Raw genomic sequence first — 27224 nt, 5'->3', positions numbered from 1 at the left:
TGAAACTTAATTTAAACTGTGTAGTATTGAACAGCTTATTTGTAGCTTAGTTTTACCTTGTTATATTAAGCACAAACAACCTACATTTAGAGCACCTTGTAGTTCAGTTTTCCTGGCCAAAACAGGGTACGAACAGCTATATATAAAGTGTGTTTTGTAGCATGATTAATAAGATCAAATTAGTCTTCCCTTGCCCTATTTCACAGCATGTTTAGTAAGCTCAAAGTTGCATTCTTTTGCCTATTTTACAGCATGTTTAGAAAGTCCAAGTTAGCTTTCTTTTGCTCTATTTTACGGCATGTTTAGAAAGTCCAAGTTAGTTTTCTTTTGCTCTATTTTATGACATGTTTAGAAAGTCCAAGTTAGCTTTCTTTTGCTCTATTTTACAGCATGATTAGTAAGTTCAGATTTGCTTTCCTTTGCTTTATTTTATATCATGCTTAGAGAGTTCAGGTTTGCTTTCCTTTGTGTTATTTTCATGTAGCATGCTTGGTTAGTTGTAATCCTATACTTGTTAGATATATCTATAGGATTCTAATAGGCTCTAATAAAGGATTATAAGAAGCATGAGTAAAGAAAAAGACTAAAGTCTAGTTAAAAAGAGATAACAAGTAAATTAAAGTAAGAGGCTAGTACCCGACTTCCGAGGTTGTCGTTAAACAAATCCAGGTGACCAATTCCGAGGTCTTGGCCCTGGTAAGACCGAGGTCTTTATCCTCATAGGGCTCCAGTCACTATTAGAGAGCGCATAAAACAAAGATGGGACTAAGCCTGGGCCCAAAGAAGAAAAGAAAAGAAGAACAAGAAGAAGGAAGTGAAAGAGGAATTAAAAGATTAATTTCTGGTATAAGAAAAGTAAGAAGAAAAAAAAGAAGAAAGTAAAAGAGAAATTAAAAGATTAATTTCTAGTATAAGGATATAAGAAGATGAAACAAGTTTTATGCTTAGAATCAATAAAAGTTTAGTTCTTTAATTCTAAGCTTACAGTAGTTGTTTCATTACTTTCCTGTCAGTTAGTGAGCATGTTTAGTATTCAGTTTTATTTCTGTATACCATGAGTACATGCAGCTTTGCTTTTAGCATTTCAGTTTTAGTATTGTTGCATTCTTTTTATGCACTTCGATGTTTTTGTGAGATAGATTAGTACTTACTAAGCGTTTTCGCTTATAGATAAAGGAAAAGCTAAGATATGAAAGGAAGGCGACAGGATGGTGGTGGTGATGAAGGTGTGTGATGTCTGGACTGTGGAGAGATCCAGAAGTAGCTGGCAAAATTGTCTAGACTTTCTTTTAGTCCTCTGTTAATGTTGTATTACATTTGGGATTGTAGTTGAGTTTATTTCCGCATGTCTAGCTGGTCTCTTTTATTATTTGTGGAGTGTTGTAGTCATTGCTATTGCTAGAGTAGTTTCTTTATTTTTATTGTGATTTTTATTACTGTGTGGTTGTGGAAAATATGTTCCAGTCGTTTGTGGCTGCGTATACTATGTTTGTATTATAGATTTGGTCACCGTTACAGGGGAGATTCTGTCGAAATTTTTCGATAGGGTTTCCATGTGATATTTAATCATACCGGTTAAGTAGAGTTAGTAGTTAAGTAACGGTCATCTTTAGAGTGTAGTAGTAGTAAGAAGGGTGGTCGTTACACATACAGGATTCCTATACCACTCACTCTTGTCCTTATACCTCCTGTGTACAGCTCTCCTGTTTACTTCAGATGCATATTTTTATCTTTCTTATATCTGGAGACTGTACGCATGATTAGTGTTAGGTGTTATTTCTTTACTTTGCATATCAATTGTACCTGTTGAGTGTTGGACTCACCCCGCCTCCATTGTTGTTATTTTCAGGTTGTCGCTAGTCCTCCCTGCACGTAGTGCTAGATCCCTGCAGACCTCGAGGATTTATTTACCATTTGGTTTGGTTTTTATTTGCTTATGTGTGTACTTGGTTATTTGGATACTTGGACATCGTATGTTTTTCTTTTGATATTGATGGATGTTCTATTCGATATGTTTTTACTACATGCATGCCTGGACGGCAGAAGAGGTGAGTTTCGTCGGATTTGAGCTTTACGAGTGTAGTTTGTGATTACTATTATTAACTGCGTGGTTGTGACAGCCAGAGGCTGAATATTTAAATAAACTGCGTGGTGATTGTTTTTATTTATTGTTATTATTCCAGCCACCTGTGGCTGAGGTATGTGAGGATGTAGAAAAGTTTCATATTGTCCACCGTACAGGGGAGATGCTGCGAAAATTTTCTTGGACAGGGACTCCTCTGGGGCGTGACATTATGCTTAGAATCAATAAAAGTTTAGTTCTTTAATTCTAAGCCTACAGTAGTAGTTTCCTTATTTTCCTGTCAGTTAGTGAGCATGTTTAGTATTCAGTTTTATTTCTGTATACCATGAGTACATGCAGCTTTGCTTTAGCATTTCAGTTTCAGTATTATTGCATTTCTTTTATGCACTTCGAGTTTTTGTGAGATAGATTAGTACTTACTAAGCGTTTTCGCTTATAGTTTTGTTTTCTTTCCTCCTACTGCAGATAAAGTAAAAGCTAAGTTATGAAAGGGAGGCGACAGGATGGTGGTGGTGATGAAGGTGTGTGATGTCTGGACTATGGAGAGATCCAGAATTAGCTGGCAAAAAAAAGATTGTCAAGACCCTGCTTTAAGTTTTCTTCTAATGTTATATTAAATTTGTGATTGTAGTTGAGTTTATTTCCGCATATGTAATTAGTCACTTTCATTATTTATGGTGTGATGAGTTGTGCTATTATTTTCTTTATTTTGGATTTATTATACTGCGTGGTTGATTGATATGTGTTCCAGCCGCTTGTGGCTCAGTATATATATTGCATGTATTGTTGAATATGGTCACCGGTACAGGGGAGACTCTGTCGAAATTTTTCGGTAGGGTTTCCATGTGATTTTTAATCATACCGGTTAAGTAGAGTTAGTAGTTAAGTAACGGTCATCCTTAGAGAGTAGTAGTAGTAAGAAGGGTGGTCGTTACATCTTATCTACATTTGTTTGGATTAGTGTAGATGGATTGTAGGGATTGATTTAAGGTGCATTGGATCGAAGTGAAGCATTGTAGATTATGTTTAGTTTTAGAAGGAGTTGGATTAAGGATGGATTTATTATCGTATTGTATTTGGATCATTAGGTGGAGTTAAACATGATCGTTATTGGTATGTGTTGGATTGATTGGGGTTTGTATTGGGTTGGAATTTGTGGATATGGTGATTGGTTGATATAGATTATTATGTGATCATTCTTTGGATTATTGGATTGATTGTTGGTTGGGTTATCAGATATGGTGGTTAAGGATTATTTGGAGGATTAGTCAGGGAGCAGATTTGATTGAAGTGATCCTATTGGGTTAGAGATTTTATTTAGCTATTTAATTCATATGAATTTAGCTAAATAAAATATAAATATATTGATTTCTGCAGGACTTGGATTCGGGACGAGCGTCTCGACGCGGGATTACTTGGCACGATCTATATTTAAGGCGGGTATTTCTTCCTTGGCCTCTTTGTAGATTTTCTTGTACTTAGTGCATGGTTATTATTGGATGAATTAGGTTGCTTTATCTTATATCATGATCGGTTGCTGTTTTTCCTGCATGATACTTATGCTTGACCATTGTGATGATCTATTTAATTCATATACAGTCTCCACTCTTGATATCTACTCTGTTGTAATTACATGTGTAGAGAATGTAACGCCCGCCCTTCCAGGTAGCACTAAGGCCACCCCAGAGGGACGGACGTCACTGAAACATAGACATCAATTATACTAATGCATATGGATTCATGGCAGCGGAAGACATATATAATTAATTATTTTTTTTTTCATATCATAACATATACCATATGCATCTAGTTCTCTTAACATAGCATGTGAAGTCAAAGGTACCAACATAACATGAGTAGGATATCATACTAGCTGAACATTATCATAAGCATAGGTCCAACATTGTTCACATGCATAACTTAGATAATTCAAAAACTTAAATAGATCCATCCACCAGCACTTCCACACACATCCTCATTGCCTTTCCTGCTCTGCTCCCCTTAAACAATCCATTCCTTGCCTTTATCTGCAGTACAAGGAAAACGTGTAGCTATAAGCCAAAGGCTTAGTGAGATCCTTGCCTACCCATAAATCCGAAAAACACATAACATAACATAACATGTAGAAACCATAGCATAGCATAACATAGCATGGAGAATCATAACATAGAACATATCTTATCATGTAAAAACCATAACATCTCCTAACATAACATGAGGGAAAACAGAACATAATATATCATATCACATAAGGAGCATAACATATCAGAGTATAGCATGTGAGTGTATATCATGATTCATATCACATTTTGTAAGCACATATCATGAAGCCTATCATATCATGTAAACATGTATCATAACTCATACCTGTTCATAAGGGTGCATAAACATAATTTCATAAATATGTGCATGTAGATGCAATATGTATATTTTTAAAACATGTATCATGGAATGCACATATGCATCATGCTTCTTTCAAAACATAAAGTATACATACTTGAATATCATATCATCATCATGAGAAGGGCCCCGGCTTGTACCACATGTAAACATAAATGTGCGCAATCCCTAGGACAGGGTAGCTAGCCCCGAACCTACTAGGGATCTAGATCCGTTCATAGTCCGTCGACCTAGGGGCGTACTGAGGAGCCCATCCCTTAACGACGTCCGTTCATAGTCCGTCGACCCCGGGGCGCTTATGGAGCCCACTCTTGGTACAAGTCATACAAAGTAAAATATCATGCATATCATATCTCATCATATCATACATGTCATAATTCTTGTCATATCATGAAGAGAGCTCTTGATCCCCAACTTAAGGGAAGCATCTCTTTACCATAGCATGAAGAGTGCTCTTGATCCCAACTTAAGGGAAGCAACTCTTTTTCATAACATGAAGAGTGCTCTTGGTCCCAACTTAAGGGAAGCAACTCTTTTTCATAACATGAAGAATGCTCTTGGTCCCAACTTAAGGGAAGCAACTCTTTAGGCTTTTCTTCTTACATAAGCCATTCACACATGCATTATATAACATGTTCTTATCATAACATAAAGTATAACATGTTATTTTCTTATCATCAAACTTGGCATATCATCTCATGAACTTAGCATAACATATCATGAACATGGCATATCATATCATGAGTCTAGCATATCATATCATGACCATAGCCTATCATGTCATAAGTCTATCATATCATATCATAAACATGGCACATCTTATCATAAGACATAGAAATGCAACATATCGTAAAGCATATTTTCATCACATCATAAAGCATGAAAGCTTAATCTACTTATATATCAAAGGCTACATATCATGAAAATGCATAAGCATGTTTGGTTAGGTTTAAACTCTTTCCTAACCCAATTAATCCAACTTGGCCGAACCATATCAGTAGGTTTCAACCTCATTTCATTCCATATGAAGCATAGAACTTAACCATATAACATGAAAACTTGATCTAAGCACATACAAGGCATTATACTTCATGAATAAGCATGTTTGAGTTCAAAACTCTAACTTTAACCCATTTATCTCAATTTGGCCGAAACATATCAGTAGGGTTCTTATATCATTTGGTTCCATATGAAGCATAGAACTTATCCACATAACATGTAAACTTGATCTAAGCACATACAAGGCATTATACTTCATGAATAAGCATGTTTGAGTTCCAAACTCTAACCCTAACCCATTTATTTCCATTTGGCCAAAACATATCAGTAGAGTTTCATATCATTTTAATCCATAAGAAACATAGAACTTATCCACATAACATGTAAACTTGATCTAAGCACATACAAGGCATTATACTTCATGAATAAGCATGTTTGAGTTCAAAACTCTAACCTTAACCCATTTATTTCAATTTGTCCGAAACATATCAGTAGGGTTCTTATATCATTTGGTTCCATATGAAGCATAGAACTTATCCACATAACATGTAAACTTGATCTAAGCACATACAAGGCATTATACTTCATGAATAAACATGTTTGAGTTCAAAACTCTAACCTTAACCCATTTATCTCAATTTGGCCGAAACATATCAGTAGGGTTCTTATATCATTTGGTTCCATATGAAGCATAAGACTTAAACATGTAACATGCACATTTAGTCTAAGTACCTATAGAGCATTGTACAAGTACCTACAAGGCACTATACTTCATGAATAAGCCTATTTGAGTTCAAAACTCTAACCCTAACCCATTTATTTTCATTTGGCCGAAACATATCAGTAGGGTTTCATATTATTTTATTCCATAAGGAGCATAAAACTTAAACATATAACAAGCCCATTTAATCTAAGTGCATACAAGGTATTGTACTTCATGATCTAAGCATATTTGAGTTCAAAACTTTAACCCTAACCCATTTATTTCAATTTGGCCAACCATATCAGTAGGGTTTCATACCATTTTATTCCATAAGAAGCATAAAAACCTTGGTTATAAACATGTAAAAATTCATACATCACAAAGAGGTACAACTAGTATGGTTTCTATCTAAAATTCTTGACCTAAGGCCTTATAATCAATTTTGGCCGAACCATATAGATAGGTATCTCTTTTTTTTTTTTCACAACATGAAGAATGAAGACTTAACTTACAACATGTGAAATTCATATATCATAGAGTAGAAAAATTAAGCATGTGATCAAAGAAAACTTGTTCTAGGTCCTCTCTTCCATCCTTGGCCGAAACATGCAATAAGGCTCTAAATTTCTCTTTTTCTTTTTCTATAACATGAAGCATCTCTTATCACTTGTTAACCCTAAGTGACTACCTATTCTTTATCTTGACCACATTCTTGCAAGAAAATTTTTAGAGTTTCGAAAAAAAAACATTTTAAACCGAAGCTACTTGTACTGCAGTGAGGGGATACTCACATCCTTGCGCTTGTTTTCCTTAGAGATTTAACCTTTGTTGTGGATCCTTCCTAGAGAGGGGAAGCTTCCTTTCTCCTTGGTCTCGGCAAGAAGAGGAAATGGTGAAGAAGAGGTCACGGTGGAGGAGGAGGGAGTAGGAAGGTGAATGAGGAAAAATGCCAACTCATTTTAATTTCCTCCTTTTATTCATCATGAGAGGAGGAAGGAAAAATATATTTTTCTTCCTCCTTTCTTTTACTCTCTTCATAATTAAGAGAAAAGTCTAGATACATCCCTTCTTGGTGAGTAAGAAAAGAATATTCTAGAGCATCTCTTCATTAGAGAGGAAGAAGACAACTCTCACTTCTCCTTCTAAGAGAAGAGCCTTTTCTTCTTACATTTAATTATGGTTTCCCTCTCTTTTCTAATAATAATTTCTCTTGGTCTAGTGGTTATCTTATTCAGGCATCTAATGAGAGATCTAGAGTTCAAGTCCTAGACCTTATATATTTTTATTTCTATTTTATTTGTTTAAGTGTTCGGCTAGGAGCAAAATTTAATTAAAGCATATATATTTTTTCTTTATTCATGATAAAATAATCTATAATTTTGCTAAGGACCCTATGGGTGTTACAGTCTCCCATACCTCATAAAAGTTCATCCTCGAACTTTAAAATAGCTCAGGGTACTTCTGTCTCATATCGTCTTCGCGTTCCCAAGTCGCTTCTTCGAACCGTTGATTTTGCCACAGAACCTTTACTAAAGGTATTTCCTTGTTCCTTAGCCTTTTAATATCTCGATCTAATATCTGAATCGGTCGGCTCTCGTAGCTCAGGTCCTCTTGAACTTGAACTGTCTGTGGTTAGATCACTTGATCTGTGCCACCCATGTACTTCTTGAGCATTGAGACATGGAACACATTGTGAATAGCCGACATCTCTGGTGGTAGCTCTAGTTCATAAGCCACCTTGCCAACTCTCTTCAGAATTTGATATGGTCCTACATATCGAGGACTTAGTTTTCCCTTCTTTCCGAATCTCATCACTCCTTTCATAGGAGCTACTTTGAGGAATACTAAATCCCCGACGCTGAATTCCAGCGGCCTACGTCGCTTATCTGCATAATTCTTCTGCCGACTTTGAGCAGTTTCTATTCTTTGGCGGATCTTCTGTATTGCACGGGTGGTGCTGTCGATAAGATCGGTTTGAAATCCCATTTCCTTCTTTTCACCGCCTTCATACCAGCATATAGGGGATCTACATTTTCTCCCGTACAATGCCTCGTACGGTGCCATACCAATGGTAGCTTGATAGCTATTGTTATAGGCGAATTCCGCTAAGCATAAATATCGGCACCAGCTCCCTTTGAAGTCCAGGGTGCAAGCTCGTAACATATCTTCCAGTACTTGATTCACCCTTTCTGTTTGCCCGTCAATCTGAGGGTGAAAGGCAGTGTTGAACAATAATTTCGTACCCAGGGCTTTCTGAACCCATTCCCAAAAATGTGAAACAAAACGGCCATCTCTATCAGAGATGATGGTCTTAGGGATCCCATGCAGTCTGATAATCTCTTTGACATATAATTGGGCTAGCTGTTCGATCGAGTAGGTCATCTTGATTGCCATAAAATGGGTCGATTTTGTCAACCTGTCCACGATTACCCATATAGCATTGTAGCCATTCGTTGTTTTGGGAAGTCCTGAAATGAAGTCCATGGAAATATCCTCCCATTTCCATTCTGGAATCTGAATTGGCTGCAGTACACCTCCAGGTCTCTAGTGTTCTGCTTTAACTCTTTGGCAGGTCAGGCAAGTACTGACGTGCTGAGCCACATCCCTCTTCATACCAAACCACCAAAATTTCTTCTTCAGGTCTTGGTACATTTTGGTGGATCCAGGATGCATTGCGTATGGTGTCGCATGCGCCTCCTCTAATATCTTTTTCCGCATCTCTGAATCGTCGGGAATACATAGGCGATCCTTGAAGTACAGTATTCCATTGTCAGCGCTACGAAATCCGTTATCCTTTCCTTCTAAGACTTCTTGCTTGATCCTTTGGATGTTGGGGTCACGGGTTTGTTTCTCTGATATATTGTCGAATAATGTTGTTGCTATGGTCAGGGTAGAGAGTTGCCTGGTCACATTTTCGATCCTCTGACCGGTAATGTTTCTCGGCTTCCTGATAAATTCATACTTCGGTTCACATTTAGGATTCGATAACATATTTGCATAATGACTAATAATAGGTATCTGACCTGTAATGACTGTCGAAGCACTCGTCCCATCTTCTTTGGCGAGGGAGTGGATCCTGGCATTCGTCATAGCTGGCGGGGCTTCCAGTCTCCCTTGGCCAATCTGAGGGCCTTCTAGTGCAGCTTGCATTAGGTGTAGCTGTGAGGGGGCACCTCTATTCTGGATATTCTGCTGCTGAGGTGTCTGCATCTGAGTAGGACAATTTCTGGCCAAGTGTCCTTCCAATCCGCAGATGTACCACTTATTCGTGCCCACACGGCATTTTCCCGGATGCTTCTTTCCGCAGGTGGTGCACTGAGGAAACATAGGTTGCTTGTTCGCTGAACCACCCTGAGAAATGTTCCATTGTTTTCTTTTACCGTTGGAGTTTCCCTTCCAGTTGATTCTGATATGTTGAGGTTTCTAAGCTTGACTCTTACCCTCATTCATCGCCTTCTGATAGTGTTCAGTGATCAGAGCACTGCTAATTAATTCTTCGGTGGTCTATGGTCTATTAACGCCGCCGGCCACATTTAGGGCTATATCGGGTCTGAGCATCTTCAGCATAAGTCTGACCCTTTCTCTTTCTGTACTGACCAGCTCTGGACATAGGCGTGCTAATCGGTTAAATTTCTTCATGGCGTCATTCACTGATAGGTCACCTTGCCGGAACTCGGTGAACTCGTCGTAGTGTTTATTGGTCACCCGCATATGGAAGAACTCTTCAAGGAATTCAGTCTCGAAGTCTGTCCATCTCATCTGATTCACCTGTCTCCTTGCTTTGACTCGGTCCCACCACATTCTGGCATCGCCTGTAAGGCAAAACGATGCACACTTAACCTTCTCGTGTTCGGGCCAATCTAAAAGCTCCACGATGCTTTCCACAGTCTTAAGCCACGCCTGAGCATCCCATGGCTCACAGTTTCCGGAGAAGGCTTCTGGCTTCAGCCTCTGCCACTGAATCAGGTATGCCTCTTGTCGGACCACTGGAATAGGAACTACCGGTGGTACCGGTGCCGGAGGTACTAGTACAGCCGTAGGTATAATAGGTATCACATTCGGGTTCCCTGGTGGGGTAACAGGATTCCCTTGCTGATTCATCAATGCAGTGATCGTTTGTTGCTGTTCCGTGACCTGACGCTGGAGCTCGGTAATCACATGCATCAGATCGAGTGGAGGTACCATCTCATCTGCTCCGGTATTTCGTGTTCTAACCATGCTTTATCTTCATAAATCACAATAAACTAATATAAGTTATCGTTATTCATGACCAGGCTACCCTAAGGTTGTTATTGTTCCTAATCTACCATCATATATATCTAAGCTAAAAATGTGATAACTAAATAAATAAGATAATAAGCATGCATATTATCAAACATCATAAAGAAATAGATCAAGTATAAATATCACATCAAAATAAAATTTAAGCATAAAATTCTTACTTGGAGCGGCAGGATAAAGGCTTGATGTGTGTGTAGTGGAAGGTAGACCTCCTCTGATACCAAACTGTAACGCCCGCCCTTCCAGGTAGCACTAAGGCCACCCCAGAGGGACGGACGTCACTGAAACATAGACATCAATTATACTAATGCATATGGATTCATGGCAGCGGAAGACATATATAATTAATTGCTTTTTTTTTTTCATATCATAACATATACCATATGCATCTAGTTCTCTTAACATAGCATGTGAAGTCAAACGTACCAACATAACATGAGTAGGATATCATACTAGCTGAACATTAACATAAGCATAGGTCCAACATTGTTCATATGCATAACTTAGATAATTCAAAAACTTAAATAGATCCATCCACCAGCACTTCCCCACACATCCTCATTGCCTTTCCTGCTCTGCTCCCCTTAAACAATCCATTCCTTGCATTTATCTGCAGTACAAGAAAAACGTGTAGCTATAAGCCAAAGGCTTAGTGAGATCCTTGCCTACCCATAAATCCGAAAAACACATAACATAACATGTAGAAACCATAGCATAACATAACATAGCATGGAGAATCATAACATAGAACATATCTTATCATGTAAAAACCATAACATCTCCTAACATAACATGAGGGAAAACAGAACATAATATATCATATCACATAAGGAGCATAACATATCAGAGTATAGCATGTGAGTGTATATCATGATTCATATCACATTTTGTAAGCACATATCATGAAGCCTATCATATCATGTAAACATGTATCATAACTCATACCTGTTCATAAGGGTGCATAAACATAATTTCATAAATATGTGCATGTAGATGCAATATGTATATTTTTAAAACATGTATCATGGAATGGACATATGCATCATGCTTCTTTCAAAACATATAGTATACATACTTGAATATCATATCATCATCATGAGAAGGGCCCCGGCTTGTACCACATGTAAACATAAATGCGCGCAATCCCTAGGACAGGGTAGCTAGTCCCGAACCTACTAGGGATCAAGGTCTGTTCAAAGTCCGTCGACCTAGGGGCGTACTGAGGAGCACATCCCTTAACGAGGTTCGTTCATAGTCCGTCGACCCCGGGGCGCTTATGGAGCCCACCCTTGGTACAAGCCATACAAAGTAAAATATCATGCATATCATATCTCATCATATCATACATGTCATAATTCTTGTCATATCATGAAGAGAGCTCTTGATCCCCAACTTAAGGGAAGCATCTCTTTACCATAGCATGAAGAGTGCTCTTGATCCCAACTTAAGGGAAGCAACTCTTTTTCATAACATGAAGAGTGCTCTTGGTCCCAACTTAAGGGAAGCAACTCTTTTTCATAACATGAAGAATGCTCTTGGTCCCAACTTAAGGGAAGCAACTCTTTAGGCTTTTCTTCTTACATAAGCCATTCACACATGCATTATATAACATGTTCTTATCATAACATAAAGTATAACATGTTATTTTCTTATCATCAAACTTGGCATATCATCTCATGAACTTAGCATAACATATCATGAACATGGCATATCATATCATGAGTCTAGCATATCATATCATGACCATAGCCTATCATGTCATAAGTCTATCATATCATATCATAGACATGGAACATCTTATCATAAGACATAGAAATGCAACATATCGTAAAGCATATTTTCATCACATCATAAAGCATGAAAGCTTAATCTACTTATATATCAAAGGCTACATATCATGAAAATGCATAAGCATGTTTGGTTAGGTTTAAACTCTTTCCTAACCCAATTAATCCATCTTGGCCGAACCATATCAGTAGGTTTCAACCTCATTTCATTCCATATGAAGCATAGAACTTAACCATATAACATGAAAACTTGATCTAAGCACATACAAGGCATTATACTTCATGAATAAGCATGTTTGAGTTCAAAACTCTAACCTTAACCCATTTATCTCAATTTGGCCGAAACATATCAGTAGGGTTCTTATATCTTTTGGTTCCATATGAAGCATAGAACTTATCCACATAACATGTAAACTTGATCTAAGCACATACAAGGCATTATACTTCATGAATAAGCATGTTTGAGTTCAAAACTCTAACCCTAACCCATTTATTTCAATTTGGCCAAAACATATCAGTAGAGTTTCATATCATTTTAATCCATAAGAAGCATAGAACTTATCCACATAACATGTAAACTTGATCTAAGCACATACAAGGCATTATACTGCATGAATAAGCATGTTTGAGTTCAAAACTCTAACCTTAACCCATTTATTTCAATTTGGCCGAAACATATCAGTAGAGTTCTTATATCATTTGGTTCCATATGAAGCATAGAACTTATCCACATAACATGTAAACTTGATCTAAGCACATACAAGGCATTATACTTCATGAATAAACATGTTTGAGTTCAAAACTCTAACCTTAACCCATTTATCTCAATTTGGCCGAAACATATCAGTAGGGTTCTTATATCATTTGGTTCCATATGAAGCCTAAGACTTAAACATGTAACATGCACATTTAGTCTAAGTACCTATAGAGCATTGTACAAGTACCTACAAGGCACTATACTTCATGAATAAGCCTATTTGTGTTCAAAACTCTAACCCTAACCCATTTATTTTCATTTGGCCGAAACATATCAGTAGGGTTTCATATCATTTTATTCCATAAGGAGCATAAAACTTAAACATATAACAAGCCCATTTAATCTAAGTGCATACAAGGTATTGTACTTCATGATATAAGCATATTTGAGTTCAAAACTTTAACCCTAACCCATTTATTTCAATTTGGCCAACCATATCAGTAGGGTTTCATACCATTTTATTCCATAAGAAGCATAAAAACCTTGGTTATAAACATGTAAAAATTCATACATCACAAAGAGTACAACTAGTATGGTTTCTATCAAAAATTCTTGACCTAAGGCCTTATAATCAATTTTGGCCGAACCATATAGATAGGTATCTCCTTTTTTTTTTCACAACATGAAGAATGAAGACTTAACTTACAACATGTGAAATTCATATATCATAGAGTAGAAAAATTAAGCATGTGATCAAAGAAAACTTGTTCTAGGTCCTCTCTTCCATCCTTGGCCGAAACATGCAATAAGGCTCTAAATTTCTCTTTTTCTTTTTTCTATAACATGAAGCATCTCTTATCACTTGTTAACCCTAAGTGACTACCTATTCTTTATCTTGACCACATTCTTGCAAGAAAATTTTTAGAGTTTCGAAAAAAAAACATTTTAAATCGAAGCTACTTGTACTGCAGTGATGGGGTACTCACATCCTTGCGCTTGTTTTCCTTAGAGATTTAACCTTTGTTGTGGATCCTTCCTAGAGAGGGGAAGCTTCCTTGCTCCTTGGTCTCGGCAAGAAGAGGAAATGGTGAAGAAGAGGTCACGGTGGAGGAGGAGGGAGTAGGAAGGTGAATGAGGAAAAATGCCAACTCATTTTAATTTCCTCCTTTTATTCATCATGAGAGGAGGAAGGAAAAATATATTTTTCTTCCTCCTTTCTTTTACTCTCTTCATAATTAAGAGAAAAGTCTAGATACATCCCTTCTTGGTGAGTAAGAAAAGAATATTCTAGAGCATCTCTTCATTAGAGAGGAAGAAGACAACTCTCACTTCTCCTTCTAAGAGAAGAGCATTTTCTTCTTACATTTAATTATGGTTTCCCTCTCTTTTCTAACAATAATTTCTCTTGGTCTAGTGGTTATCTTATTCAGGCATCTAATGAGAGATCTAGAGTTCAAGTCCTAGACCTTATATATTTTTATTTCTATTTTATTTGTTTAAGTGTTCGGCTAGGAGCAAAATTTAATTAAAGCATATATATTTTTTCTTTATTCATGATAAAATATTCTAGAATTTTGCTAAGGACCCTATGGGTGTTACAGAGAATGTCTTGTAGGGATTGTCGGGTTGTTTGTATTCCCATGCTGATTGAGTATATGATGCGGACTGTACATGGGTGGGTATGTGTTAGAGGAGTCATCTTGTTGACCGTGCATTTACATGTGGTGTGTACATACATATTTGTCATGTACTTTTGGAGGAGTTGTGTTGATCGTATGTTTGGGGTATATACACATGTCTGTTGTGTTTTTACTGGAGGATACATGTTGATTGTACTTATATTTTGTGTACATGTGTCTGGTGGGGTTATTGGAGATTTTTGGTTGATTATACATGTGTAGTGTGTACATATGTTTGGTGGGATACGTGGAGGTATCATGACGATTATACTCTTGTTGGATGTATTTATGAAGTTTGGGGTTATTGCATGGATGATGATTATATATATATATATATATATCATGTTCATCATTCATTGCATCTGATGACCATTATCTCCCTTGTGGTTGAGAGAGTCATCAGTTGGTTTGGGAATAGCACCGCACACTCGGCCACTCATGGGTAGTGGTAGCTGGAGAAGTTGTTGCTAGTCCTGTCGTGCCACCTGGTCACGAGGTTTTGTGAGATCCGGTGTTGTGAGCAGTCAGGGACCCTGATGCTATGTAGATAGATAGCTACTAGCAGACTGTCCGCCTCGACCACTATATAGCGGGCTGGAGGGTAGTACATTCGTCACAGACCCAAGCCTCTCGGCCATACAGGGATCGTGGTATCTGGAGAGGTTGCGGGGGTGACCATGGAGCATGCATGCACTTTTGCATATGATGCGCGGTGCATCTGGGGGGATTTATTTGCATACATGCCTAGTAGATACTAGTTGCATGTGATTGTGATATGTTACATTTGTTTGAGATATGATTGTTGCATATGGTTGTCATACTGCATACATGTCATTTATTTTACATGTATATGCAGTCGTATTTATATTGCACAGGTGTCACGGGTATGTTTACTGATCATTATACCATGTGTCGATTCCAGATTGGGTATGTATCTGTCATTATGTTAGTTGTGGTTTGTACAGTTTATATGTTAGGTTTTTATGTCAGTTATGTTTAGGTGCATTGATTATGATAGTATGATCATGTTCTTTATTCCCTACTGAGACTGTATACTTGTGATCTCCATGTTTGTTTATGGACCATGCACTATCTTGTCTATTACCCGCTGAGTTACCTATACTCACCACCGCATGTATACATTTATGTTTTCAGGTAGCTTGTAGATGGTTGATGTCGCTCGGGGTATCCTGTCTGTCGGGTCCTACGTCACATCCGAAGATCGTGTTTGTTTTCTTTTGTATATTCTTTTCTTATTTTTGGCATTGTATTTGTGTTTAGCCATGTGGCTATCTTATTCTTTTGGTGTTGTATTTGTGTTTAAGCTGTGCCGGTATGCATTGTATTTATTTGTGTTGTGTGGGCTTTCCTTCATTTTTCTGCTGTGTTTTAGTACAGCCGTGTGGGCTGTTTTATATATAACTGTGTGGTTGTGATTGTTTCATTCCAACCGAGTGGGTTGTTATTATAACTGCGTAGTTGTGTATATAAATATTCCAGCTGCATATGGCTGATGTATTTTTCTTGTATGGGTGCTTCAGATTGTCACCAGTACAGGGGAGATGCTGCCGGATTTTTGTCTGGCAGAGACTCCTTTGGGGGCGTGACACTCGTACTCTTCAGCAGACTCGGAGTCAGAATCTTCGTTTCTTGCCATAAATGAAAGATGGCTCAAATGCTTTGTTTGCTCCGTGTCAGATTCATCGGAAGAGGTCTAGTCCCATGTCGCTTGGAGGGCTTTTTTTCGTCTTGTCGGTTTAGGTCTTTCCTCCCAATTTGGGCATTCGTTTTTCAAATGCCCCTTTTTGTTGCATCCGTAACAAATCACTTCTGATTTGTTTTGGGTCTGGTTGAGTAGAGTCTTCTTGGCACTTTTTCTGAATTTCTTCGTCAGTAATCTCCGGACCATGTTGACTAACTCTTCTTCATTTGTTGAGTCAGCATCTGACTCGCTTTCAGGCTCGATCTTTGTTTATTATTTTATTTCCTTGCTTGGACCTGCATACAAAGCGACTCCTTTCTCAACATGACTTACGTTAGATTTCTTGTGTAATTCTAATTCATAGAATAACTCATCTAACTTAAGAATGGAAAGATCCTTAGAAACTTTGTACACATCTACAATTGACACCCACAAAGCATTCCTCGGAAAAATGTTTAACGCGTACCTTAATGTGTCACGGTTTTCCACGTTGTGTCCAATCAAATGGAGGCCATTGAGGATGTCCTTCAGTCGAGCGTGTAGTTGCGAGGTCGTCTCTCTAGGAAACATTTTAATATTAAACAAATTATTTAAAAGTAAGTCCCATTTATTTACCTTAGACTCGTCAGTTCCTTCATGTAGTTTTACTAGGGAGTCCCATAGTCCCTTAGCATTGTCGTAGGGGCTGACTCGGTTCAACTCCTCCATTGTGAGCCCACACTGGATGGTGTTGATCACCTTATAATTTAGTTGTGCCTTCTTCATCATTGGAGGAGTCCAATCTTCAAGTTCTAGTGGCGTTCCATCTTTGGTCGGAGGTGTGTAGCCTTTCAGTATTATGAACCAAAGCTCAATGTCTGATTTCATATAGAATTCCATTCTGTTCTTCCAGTAGCTAAAATTCTCCCCTTTGAAAAGAGGAGGTCGGACAGTACTGTAACCTTCTTGATAGGAGTTCGACATCCTTGAATATAAGAAAATAACAAACCAATTTCCAAGAATTTCGTCTTGGGATTAGTAGTGCTTGAAAAATAGAAATAATAAGAAAAATATTCTAAAAGATAAAAAAAAGAGCTTCGTTTCTTGCTCAGAGTCGGAGACGAGACCTCTTCATCGGAGTCGAAATCTTCGTTTCTTGACATAAATGCAAGATGACTCAAATTCTTTGTTTACTCCATGTCAGATTCGTCAAAAGAGATCTTGTCCCATGTCGCTTGGAGGGCTTTCTTTCGTCTTGTCGATTTAGGCCTTTCCTCCTTCCGATTTGGGCATTCATTTTTCAAATGCCCCTTTTTGTTGCATCCGTAACAAATCACTTCTGATTTGTTTTAGGTCTGGTTAAGTGGTGTCTTCTTAGCACTTTTTCTGAATTTCTTTGTCAGCAATCTCCTGACCATATTGACTTACTCTTCTTCATTTGCTGAGTCAGCATCTGACTCGCTTTCAGGCTCGATCTTTGTTTTTGATTTTATTTCCTTGCTTGGACCTACATACAAAGCGACTCCTTTCTCGACATGGCTTACATTAGATTTCTCGTGTAATTCTAATTCACAGAATAACTCATATAACTTAAGAATGGAAAGATCCTTAGAAACTTTGTACACATCTACAATTGATGCCCACAAAGCATTCCTCGGAAAAGCGTTTAACGCGTACCTTAATGTGTCACGATTTTCCAGGTTGTGTCCAATTAGATGGAGGCCATTGAGGATGCCCTTCAGTCGAGCGTGTAGTTGCGAGGTCGTCTCTCTGGGAAATATTTTAATATTAAACAAATTATTTAAAAGTAAGTCCCATTTATTTACCTTAGACTCGTCAGTTCCTTCATGTAGTTTTACTAGGGAGTCCCACAGTTCCTTAGCATTGTCGTAGGGGCCAACTCGGTTCAACTCCTCCATTGTGAGTCCGCACTGGATGGTGTTGATTGCCTTATAATTTAGTTGTGCCTTCTTCATCATTGGAGGAGTCCAATCTTCAAGTTCTAGTGGCGTTCCATCTTTGGTCGGAGGTGTGTAGCCTTTCAGTATTATGAACCAAAGCTCAATGTCTGATTTCATATAGCACTCCATTCTGTTCTTCCAGTAGCTAAAATTCTCCCCTTTGAAAAGAGGAGGCCGGACAGTACTGTAACCTTCTTGATAGGAGTTCGACATCCTTGAATACAAGAAAATAACAAACCAATTTCCAAAACTTTCGTCTTGGGATTAGTAGTGCTTGAAAAATAGAAATAATAAGAAAAATATTCTAAAAGACAAAAAAAACTTTAAAAGATGCTTTGAAAAATGGTTAAGTAATTTCAGAGCTTACGAGGCTCAGATACCAGTTGTTGGATCGATGAGTGTGATAGAGGGGGGGTGAATATCGCATTTTTTTAACTTTTACATTTACTTTTAGAAACCAAATTCGTGCAGCGGAAAGTAAAATAAAAGACTAGTTCGTTTACTTCGTTCAGAGTCTAGGTCGACTCCTACTCGAAAGTCAACAATCCTTGACCGCACCAATGAGCAATCCACTATAACTCTTCTTTCTGAAATCCTCGAAAAGAAACAAATCATACAAATAAGAAAGATAGTAACAATCCTACTATCTTACTAATGAAATAATACAATGCAAGCTAAAAATTAATATACCGACAAAATGTAGAATTTGAAGCTTGGTCGGTACTTCCGGATGGAGTAACTTGAAGAGTTGCAGTGAACTTGCAATATGAGCAGCTTGCGTAGAGGAGAGCCCTTTTTATGATCAGAAAGTTGTACCTGCCTCAAACGTTGAGCCCCTTTTTATAAGTGTCTTTGAGGTTTGGTCGACCGATCCCTCTGTTCGGTCGACCGAACCAACTCTCTTCCATCCTAGCTAGAGTCTGACGCTGGCTCGATCCTTTGCATGAACTGCTCATTAAGGGTTCGGTCGACCAATCCCTCTTTTCGGTCGACCGAATAGGCTCCTTCCCTGTTTGTCGAGATTTGCCAAGATCCTCATTTAATGGTACTTTAATGTTGATTGGTTTGGTCGACCAATCCATGGGTTCGGTCGATCGATAAGCTCTTTTTCCTTTTGCTTCTGATCGATGCTGATGAACTGGCCTGTGCTGAGTCATCATGGTTCGGTTGACCGATCTTACTTGTCGGTTGACCGATCAAGACTTGATCGGACTCGGTCTATTTTAGTCTGATCTGATCACTGCTTTGATCTCTCCTTGTTTGGTTGACCGATTCACCTGTTCGGTCGACCGATCTAGCCAGACCTACAAAACAGTGTTAGACAAAACAACCTGCAAAACAGATGTTAGCATAATATTATAATGCATGAGTAATATAAAAGATGGTAGAACTATCTTGATCTCAACTTAGAAACCTTCCCGGTTTCTTCAGTTGGATCAGTGACCTAAGGTTGTTCCCTTAGGGAACCCGACCTCACTGTCGCACCTCCTATTGTTTACCTCAACCTACCTGCCAAACTTAAATCCTCTAGATCTAGTTTGGACTATTCACTTAGCTTTAATTGGCTCGCCAGGACTATTCTCTTGATCTTCAGTCCTCCAGACCTCTCGATCACACCGCCAAGCGTCGGGTTCCCTCGACCCACTTGGACTTTCACTTGGGTTCCACGATCTGCTAAGATTTCTCCTGTCTAGCCTCCAACTAGGTCTTTCCCGGTTGAGTAAACAGCCTGCTCACTCAGTCAACTTGTTAGATCACAACAAGACTTAACTTGAGCCTTTGACAACATCAAAACTTAGGTTTAATTCTAGTGCAATTTGCACCAACAACTTCCTCAAAATTATCGGACAGATTTTCATATGAACAAATTAAGGTAACGTAACTTTTAATTAACTATTTCTCTTCCATTTTGACTACTACTAATAACATCTAATTTTCAGCACTGGGTGATGAGTATGGTCGTAGCTCAATAGTTGCATGATTTAGCTCAGGTAAACGAGTCATTAAGGAATCAAATTCTAGGGGCATCTTCCACCCATACTTCTGAGTGAATACAAGAATTGTCTACTCAACTTTAAGAGGCTTAAAATTGTTACAAATCAACTTGATAAAGAAACTCAGTGGCAAATAACCATAAAGAGTTTGGAATCTCAACTTCAATTAGAGGCTCATCCCTAATTAGATTTGAAAACTAGGTTATATGAATAGATTGTAGAGAGTCAACAATTATCCGCTCAGTTGCAGATAATAAAAGCTATGCATGCTTCTGAGTTATCCACCAAAATTTTTGAGCTAGCAGCTAAAGATATTGAATAAGATTCCTTACGTTCTAGCTTGGCAAAGACCCAGACTATGTTATCTGCCAAAGAGATTGAGCAGACAAACACTAAGGAGGAATTGGAAGCCTACAAGGCGGGAGAAGATGAATGATTTGAAAAAAAGGGAGGAGCTGCTCCATAAATCTTTTGAGTTTAATAATTCTATTGTCATATGCATCACTAAAGCCTTCAAGCATGGAGCTGAAGGGGTCATAGAACAATTAAAGGGAGGATACTTAACATCCTAACCCTCTACTAATTTTCTTGATCATAGGAGATTACTAAAAAATCATCCCTCTGATCTTTTTCCGAAACTGGTATAATTTGTTATATTTATGTTCTGACTATGCCTTTTAAAGAACATTTTAACAATCTAAGTATTCATATGTCTATATCTACTGATAATTTATGTTTTTATAGATGAGCTGACATATAGGAGAGAGAGTAAGACTTAATCAATTTTTGTGTAGATTCTATTTATCCTAACACTCATTCAACCCTCGGCAACTAGCCGGGTTAACCTTTGCCTAAATTTTTCTCCATTCGGGACTAGATGCATTCGCCATCCATCCGATCTGTAATCAGCTAGCCAAGTTTGCTTTCATCTGAGCTTGTTCTCACCTGAGCTTAAACTTATTCAATTCTCATGACACGCCAGACTGCAACTTATGTTGCCTACCCAATAGAAACTTCATGGCTCCCTTTCTTCTAATTCTAACTTGACCTCGAATTTTATGCCCATTCTTGGTACTCGCGCTACTTCAAGATGATGGTCTATTACCTTGATTACTGATGTATGCCTCTTATTGGTGACACGTGTGAGCCTGATGTCATAAGTGCACCCACTTTTCTATACCCGCCGCCTCATCCAATCATCAAATGGTTCTCAGTTAATCCCGCCTTTTGTATTGCTAGGATCCAATGGTCTCCCTCAATTAGTCCTTTTGAAGAATCCTTATAAACATTTGGCCAAAACCCTAAGACATCATCATTTCTCCTCCGACTCTCTGTTCTTCTCCTCTTTGACCTTAGTGATCCTTCCTTTCAAAGATGTCGGAGTATAACGAGTGGTAAACTCAGTGTTCTTCTAGTTTCACCCTCCACGAGACTTACAACCTCCATCTAAACTACGGTATTCCTACTCCAGAAGACCGTCCTCACCGTCCTCCACCAAAAAACATTGCGGTCTTCAGGGAACAAGTCCTATTGGGTCTCCGGTTTCCTCTACATCCTTTTTTGTTGATGTTAGTCGATATTTCAACCTTCTCCTATACCAACTTATGTTAGAGTGTATACTAAAAGCCTAGTTTTTGTAAATATTTATTTTTGAAATAAAGGAATCACATTGGTCAATATCTACATTTATTTGTTAAATGTAGTTGTTCAATTAATTTATATAAGTAGATAACATGGTGTGTGGTGTCACACTCAGAAGATCATGTTGTCGGTTCTTTATAAATTATAAACAGTTGCTCACGACTAAGATGGAAAGGAACAAACCATCGGAATAGTCGTAGTGTAATTAAGTATTAGTTTATCTTGATTAATAAATTACACTGGTACACTCTAAGTGTATTGAGTAGGACCATTTAGGTAAGTTCTTTTTGTACTGACTTAATAAAAGAGCTAGACCTTAGTTATTATGGAAGTGTGTGCTCTTAATCCTAATATAATAACAAGCACATATATTTAATATTTATTTCTTTGACTTATCAAAGGGTGAGGTTTAGCTCGATAAATCAATATGCCCGATAAGTTGGGAAATGATATTACTTATAGTGTGTGTTGTTGATTATAGAAAGAATCTGTATCCTAGTGTTCTAGGTTGAGAATGTCACCAAGAGGAGCTCATAAGGATTGTCATGTTAAACCCTGCAGGTGGACTTAGTCCGACATGACAATGAAGTTAAGTGGTACTACTCTTGGAACTAGATATTAATTAAGTAAGTTATCAGTAACTTACTTAATTAGTGGACATTCGTTATCTTAAACACAGGGAGACTAACACACTCATGATAAGAAGGAGCCCATAATGTAATTTGGGATTGGTGCAGTAGTGCGGTAATAACTCTCTAGTGGAATGAGTTATTATCGATGAAATTGAGTTGTGTGTTCGGGGCGAACACGGGATACTCAAGCTCATCGGAAGGCCAAAACCAATTTCTCCTCTAGGTCCCTGTCATAGCCTCATTGGAGCCTCAAGTCCATCCAAAGAAATGCCCATCTTGGTGTCCAAGAAGGGGGTCGGTCCATTACTTGGTGACCAAGCAATGGTCGGTCACATCTCCTCTTAAAGGGTTAGCCCTATTACTTGGTGACCAAGCTTGTAGGGGTCGGCCACAATAATTCAAAAAGGGAGGGTTGTTTTGAATTTTTAAAATCTTCTCTTTGTAGAAAACTATAAGTTTTAAAAGAGAGATTTTAATTTTAAAAACTTTCCTTATTTGAATTAGGCCACATGTTTTAAAAGAAAGTTTAAAAGATTTTAAAACTTTCCTTTTTTAACCATCCTCATGGTTTAAGAAAAAAAAGAAAGATAAGTTTTAAAATTTAAATTTTCTATCACCATGTTAAAAAAGGAAATTTTATAAGATAAGTTTTAAATTTTAAATTTTAAAACATGGTTTTAATTTTTAGAACTTTCCTTTTTTAACTCCTACTTTAGGAAAGAGAGCTTGTAAAATTTTATAAGAGTTTTTCTTCTTGTAAAATTTTATAAAATTTTTATTTCCTTCCTCTTATAGGGGCCGGCTACCCTTGCTTGGTGCCCAAGCAAGGTGGCCGACCATATTAAAAATAAAATCATCATCAATTAATTTTGGTGATCGATTCAATCAAGAGGAAAGAAAAGGAAAAATTAAAAGGGAAGAGGAAAAACTAGAGGATGATTTTAATTTTTGTAAAAAGTTTTTCCTTATTTGCCTTGTGCAAGTAATATAAAAGAAGGGGTGAGGAGGCCTCATGAGATACAACTCTTATTCTCTTGCTTGGAGACTCTCTTGGTGTGGTCGGCCCTCTCCCTTCTCTTTTCCCTTTTGCTCTCTTCTCCTTGGTGGTGATGGTGGCCGGATTTTAGAAGAAGAGGAAGAATCTTTTGGGTGGTGTTCAACTTGGAGAATCATCGCCCACACGACGTCCAAGGCGAGGCAAGGAATACGGCAGAAGATCTCGAGGTCATTATCTTACAAAGAGAAGGTATAACTAGTAATTTTCTTCCGCATCATACTAGTTATTTTCTTTATAAGAATTCTAAATACAAGAGGATTTTAGATCTTGTTTTTCGAATTAGTTTTTCGAGTTTGTGTTTTCTTATTTTTCGAATTTGTGATTCGATTATTCTTTTTAGTTAACCTAGAGTTATTTAAGGAAATTAAATATTAGCTTTCCTTAAAAGGCTTTGTCTAGGCGGTGGTGGTTGCTCCCATATCCAAGAAGGTCATGTGCCTCACCATGCAATCCTGGAAGCCAATTTTGGAAATTAATATTTAATGGAATTAATAACATGGGTGGATTTGAATCAATAGTGTTAATTTCCGCTTGCGATTCAAATCTAAACCATTAAAGAACAGATAAGTTAAATTTGAAATCAATGATGTTAAGTTCCATCTGCGATTCCTAATTTAACTTCTAAAGAACACAATAGGTTATTTAAGGAAAGTTTCCACACTTGTACAAAATTTTTGTACAGTGGAACCGGTACGTTTTCCTAGGACTAACCAACAACTTATTCCTCAATCCCTCAACATCCTAAGTGGTGTTATTATTGTTTTTCATTTGCTCAACGTTCCCTTATCCCCTTGTCTATTCCACCATTTTTTCTGTCCTCATAAAATAGATAATGGTCTGTTTAAATTCCAGGGGTGTCCTAAGGCAATTTTATTCAATAGAGTTCCACCACAAGGAGAATAGAGAGATAAATATTTCTTCATACGCATTCCCTTTCCTCCACCTTATCCTGTAACCTGGCAATAGTCTTTCTCCTATCCCCAACTTGGGCAATATCCATGCAGATCCCACCTCCGTGCCTCTATGGAGAAATTAAAAGGTGCTAAGTTTAACTTGTCCACATTGACCATAGAAGGATTATTATTTGCTTTTGGACTTACTCCGGTCGACATAGAACTAAGTTCTTCCTTTGGTGAGTTTATTCTCCTTATAAATAATTGTTTATCATTTCTTGATCATTTATTATATAAGTTTTTAACTCTTACTTATTTTCATAGCTGAGGCTATTCTCCTAGCTTTTGTATAGAAATACTCAATTAACTAGAGGGATTCTGACTAAGCTAGAGGAAGAGATTTCTTGAAGGCATCAACTTAATCAAACTTGTAACGACCGCCTTCTACTAACTAAGCGTAAGGTCGATCGTCACATTATACCGTTATATTCCAATCACCATTAAATCTAGGTGCTCGACTAACTTTTAAACTACTAACATTTCTTGGTTCTATACATGCTAAGGGTGTAAACTAACTATTCATAACATGTTTTACCTTCCCATGGTCAAGGAACCGAACTTAAACATTTTCCTCCGATATCCGGAGATCCTCTATCGATCCATTGATCGATCGGAATGTCGATCGATCGATTGATCGATCCGACGATGATCCGAGCTCGACCGTGTGCATTCGATCTGTCGATCATCGCGCGGCGATCAATGATCGGTCGATCCGATGATCGATCCCGAGCCTCGTCGTTCCACCGATCGATCGGTGCATCGGCCCGACACGAGACGAGTTGCCGTCAGATCAATCGATCGATTGAAACCCTCGAATCGATCGATGATCGATTCGATTTCGATTTCGTGCCAGATGATGATTTCAAGATCTCATGCCAAATCACACATAATGACTCCAAAATGCTAAGAACATCCTAACAATAATAACTAACATTCTAACATCATAAAAATAGTGTTCTAAGCATAATAGAGTGCATGGTTAACTAATTCATCAATTAACATATTAAAGTGCAAAATGCTAAAACAACTAAATTCTAATGTTTAAACCAAGCTTGCTAAAGTTCCATAAGATCTCTATTCCAAGTTCACCTACACACATCTTCGTATCTCCTAGCCTCCTGCTAGTCCATATTTCCTTTACATTTATCTCCGCGTAAAGGAAAAGAAAGTATCTATAAGCTTTGTAGCAGAAAACCATCTAACTTACTAAAACATGCATGCGATGCATTTATGCTTTTAAAAAGCTATCAAACATATGTTAAACTTGTTAAAACATGGCATACGAAATCTAACATGAACACCAAAGCATGGCATACAAAGCTAACCTAAAACTATCATGTGTATCAATAAAGAAGATCATGAACTATGCTAGATGCTGAGAATTCAACTCAACTCAACATAACCATCTTTGTGAGTTTTGAAAAGCTAATAATATAATAGATTAAAATACATAATACTCGCTATATGCCAGGCCCGGTCATGCTTCATCCTTGAGATCCTTCAACTAGACCCAGGCAAATCCTAATTTAGTAAGGTTTAGGTTATCTAAACCTAGGGATCGACTATAGACCCAAGGGACATCTAGTCTCTGCATGCGGTGCCTACTAAATAAAAACTTTGGATCATAGCTAATTAATTTATCTTGCTTTTACTCGGTTATCTGAACCTAGAGGTGACTGTGGGTGCCCACCCATTGGACCGTAGTCCCATATATGCTGTAGCAAGACTAACTAAGCTGTTTTAAATGCTTCCATTGCATTTACTGAGCTATTAAAAATGCCTACTGTAGCATTTTACTGAGCTAAGCATCTTGTCGAACACTTAGGGTGCTCCAACTCTCCCCTCTATTAGGGAGACCACCTCTAGGCACCCGACAACGTCTAGAATCTCCAACTGAAAGGAGAAAACGTATCTGGCCCATCTAGAGGTGCTCAACTAGATCCCTAAATCTGCGAGGAGGGTTAAATACACCCTATGCGTCGAAAAATCTACATATAGCTAGTTTAAAAGCATTCTATCGTACGAAAAGCTACTTATACTGCAGGTGAGGGGTTTCTTACCTCCTGCGCTAGTTTTCTTACGAATCTAGTCGCTGGTTTTCTGATGGAGACGATCCTTTCGACGATCCTCTCGCGTCTATGCGTTCTTCTCGCGGAGAGAAACGTCCTCGTGTCGGAGATGTCGCCGGAAGGTGTCCTTGGAATCCTAAGAAAGGAACCCTAGTTTTTTTTTTCCTTGTGGTTGGCGCCGAGAGAAGGAGGAAAGGGAGAGGTGCTGCGTGAGGTTAGGGTGAGGAGGAGGAGTTGCCGATTAAAAATTCTATCTCCCCACTTATTAATTCCTATTTCTATTAAGGAATTAATTTGCCTAACTGAAACTTAAATATAATTGGTTCCCCTTCCTTTCAGCACGGCCCTGCTGGGTTCACCTGGTTACTAAGGTTCACCATAAGTCATAAGACCCATAGGTCTCGGGTTCGATTCCCGCGTAAGCTATTTTTGTTTTCTATTTATTTTTGCTACCTCCGCTACTCTAAAAATTCCATAAAAATATTCTAAAATTCCAGAAAAATCATAGAATATTTCTAAAATAGTTTTGAGAATTTTCGGACGTTACAATTCCTCATACCTTATAAAAAGTTCATCCTCGAACTTAGAATAACTCTGGGTACTTCTA

The sequence above is a fragment of the Zingiber officinale genome, chromosome 1A (genome assembly GCF_018446385.1).
Source record: "Zingiber officinale cultivar Zhangliang chromosome 1A, Zo_v1.1, whole genome shotgun sequence".
Lineage (NCBI taxonomy): Eukaryota > Viridiplantae > Streptophyta > Magnoliopsida > Zingiberales > Zingiberaceae > Zingiber > Zingiber officinale.
The sequence above is the reverse complement of the archived record's forward strand: the minus strand, read 5'-3'. Positions refer to the sequence as shown.